This window comes from Spermophilus citellus (genome assembly GCF_964194105.1).
Source record: "Spermophilus citellus genome assembly, chromosome: 11".
NCBI classification, from domain to species: Eukaryota; Metazoa; Chordata; class Mammalia; order Rodentia; family Sciuridae; genus Spermophilus; species Spermophilus citellus.
Genome location: NC_138192.1, coordinates 110,603,409 through 110,606,397, shown reverse-complemented (window position 1 = coordinate 110,606,397; position 2,989 = coordinate 110,603,409). Strand labels below are relative to the sequence as shown.

The 2,989-nt window shown below is 37.0% G+C and overlaps 1 pseudogene across 1 annotated transcript; it reads left to right on the top strand.

Annotated features, from left to right (window-relative positions):
- The first annotated feature begins 1,121 nt into the window (after window positions 1-1,121).
- On the top strand, window positions 1,122-2,400 carry LOC308631302 (MKI67 FHA domain-interacting nucleolar phosphoprotein-like; annotated as a pseudogene). The gene has a single exon. The product of its transcript is annotated as an MKI67 FHA domain-interacting nucleolar phosphoprotein-like (transcript).
- Window positions 2,401-2,989: the final 589 nt, after the last annotated feature.

The following is a 2,989-nucleotide window of genomic DNA, read 5'->3' as shown; positions in this document are numbered from 1 at the left end:
TCTTTGGAACATTCTGGGGTTTATGTCTCATGTAAACACTTTATAGCTAAATTTGGGGTTTTAATTTTTTTAATTTTAAGAATTTCTTGTTGTTAAAAGTTTTAATACAACCAGACCATCTCTGGATTCCAACTGGCAAGCTGAATCCATTTAAATTCCATGATATATCTTTCCAATTATGTCTGTCTCCTTTCCATATATTTGAAAATTTTTTAATTTATTATTTATCTAAACACTTGTTCAAATACAGGAAAAATAACTTTTACATACATAATTTTTATCCTGAAACCTTATTAAATTATTGTATTGTATAGAATAGTTGATTTAGTACTTTAGTTGATTCTTCTAAAATACACAATCATATCATCAGTAAGGAGTATATCCCTCTCCTTTTCAATTTTTATGTATACATTTATTTTTCTCCTGACTTCAGAGTGATGTTAAATATAGTAGCAACAATGGGCAACCTTAACTTATTCCATTTTGATTTACTCATTCCGTGTGTGTATGTGTGTGTGTGGGGGGGTGCTGGAGATACCCTGGATGCTTCCACTTCCACCTCGCTCCCCATCCATGCTAGGCAAGTGCTCTACCACTGAGCTCCAGCTCCAGCCCATGGCTATATATATATATATATATATATATATATATATATATATAATTTTAAAGAAGAACATAAAAATCAGAGGACTAACACTACCTAACTTCAAGAATCATCATTAAATTATACTCATTGAGACAGTGCAGTACACTGGCAAAAAAAAAAAAAAAGATGAGAATGAAAAAATAAAACCACATAGTCAACTGATCTTTGACAAGGAGCAAAGGCAATACAATAAAAAGTGCTGAAACAACTGGACATTCACTTGCCAAAAGGAAAGAATCTAAACATGGACTTTGGACCCTTTATAAAAAGTAATCAGAATGGAGCATAGGCCAAAATGTAAAGAAATAAAACTGCCAGAACAGGAGAAATTTCAGATAATATTTGGTATAAAAATGATTTTTAATATACAATGCCAAGGCACAAATCATGAAAGAAGAAATGATAAACTGCACCTCATTAAAATTAAAACCTTGTACTCCACAAAGATAATGTCAAGAGATGAGCCACACATTTCCGGGAGCGCGCCGCGTGGAGTTGTGTTGCTGCGGGTCTCAGCATGGTGGGGTCTCCGTTCCTGGTCCCACCTGGGCCGATTCTTTCTCTGAACCCGCAGGAAGACGTCCAGTTTCAGAAGGAGGTGCAGCACGTCCGCCAGCGCATAACCCAGCAAAAAAAGGAAGAAAAACTTATTCCTGGAGTAATTTTTGTGGGCCATCTGCCTCCAGCACTTTATGAAACCCAAATCAAAGCATATTTCTCCCAGTTTGGCACTATTACAAGATTTAGACTATCCAGAAGTAAAAAGACTGGAAATGGCAGAGGCTATGCCTTTGTGGAGTTTAAGTCTGAAGATGTTGCCAAGATAGTTGCTGAAACAATGAATAACTTCCTTTTTGGTGAAAGACTCTTGGTGTGTCGTTTTATGCCACCAGAAAAAGTACACAAAGAACTTTTTAAAGAGTGGAATACTCCATTCCGTCAGCCATGGTATCCAGCAGTGAAGTTGTATAATCGGAAGCGGACATTTTTTTCAAAAACTGCAAATGGAAGAGCGATTTAAAAAGAAAGAAAAATTGCTCAGGAAAAAACTAGCAGCAAAAGGAATTAATTATGATTTTCCTTCATTGGTTTTATCATCCAGTAAGACCAAAGATCCTTCAGATAAACCTACAAAGAAGGAAAAGTCTTCAGGCATACCAAAGAAGAAGAAGAAGCGGGTTTCCAAAGGCACTGCTGCCACTCCTGACAAGTCTATAGATAGCCAGGGCCCCACACCAGTTTGTACACCAACATTTTTAGAGAAACGAAAATCTGAAGTGGTGGGAATGGATGATGATGAAGATGATGAAATAGTTTTCAAGCTGCCTGTATATGATGCAGAAGGAGCAGTAGAGACTCCAACACCTAAACAGTCAGGGAAGAAAAGACGAAGACAAAAACCAAGCAGTGATTCTGAACATATTATATGAATACATATCTTCTGACAAAATGTGATGGTTTTCTTACAGTGGCTGACTATATTTTACAAGGTACAATGAAATGTAACCATCAATAGACTCAAAAGAGAAAACATGCTATTTGGAAAGCAATCAGTACTTTGGCCTTTTTGCCCCTGTTGAAGTACAGGGGTACATCAGAGCTTGCAGTGGTTGGGCTCACACTGCCTTTGCCCTGGTCTCAGTTTTCCTATCCCCTCTTTATTTTGCCTGTATTAAAGGGTCTCTGTTAACTGTAAATTTAACAACTAATCTGAAGCTATTTTTATCGACACCAAATAAAGACAGTCAATCCTGCTTAAAAAAAAAAAAAAAGAGATGAGCCACAGATTGGGAGAAAATATTTGCAAAAGACAAGTCTGATAAAGGACCATTATTCAAAATAAACAAAGAACTCCCAAAACTTAGGAAAAAGAGTTAAAATTCAGAAGACTGAAGAAATATCTCAGCAAAGGAGACCTGCAGGTGGCAAATAAGCATATGTGAACCTAGAATAAGATTAAAGTGAAAGAAGAAAGCTTTATTCAGGTATACAATAGACTTGCAAATCTGCCCACACCGGTTCAGGGAGAAGTGGGTATGTGCAGCTCAGCATTGTGGAGGGGGAGATGGACAGGAGTGAGGCAAATCTAGCCATTGGAAACTGATGCAAATCAAAGTGGTCATAAATTTTCTAAGTCCATTGGAGTGTCCAGGTCAGGAAACAGACTCGTCACTCAGATATTTCTCAAACTTTGCAAGGTAGTGTTTGATTGGGAGAAAATTTTTTTCTTCCTTTTGATGGACTCAGTTTCCTGCATGATATTTGTATGGCAATCTGCCTTCTCCTGTCAGCAAATCTTTAAGGTTCAGAAAAGGACTTTTTCTTCTTTTTGACCATTGAGCA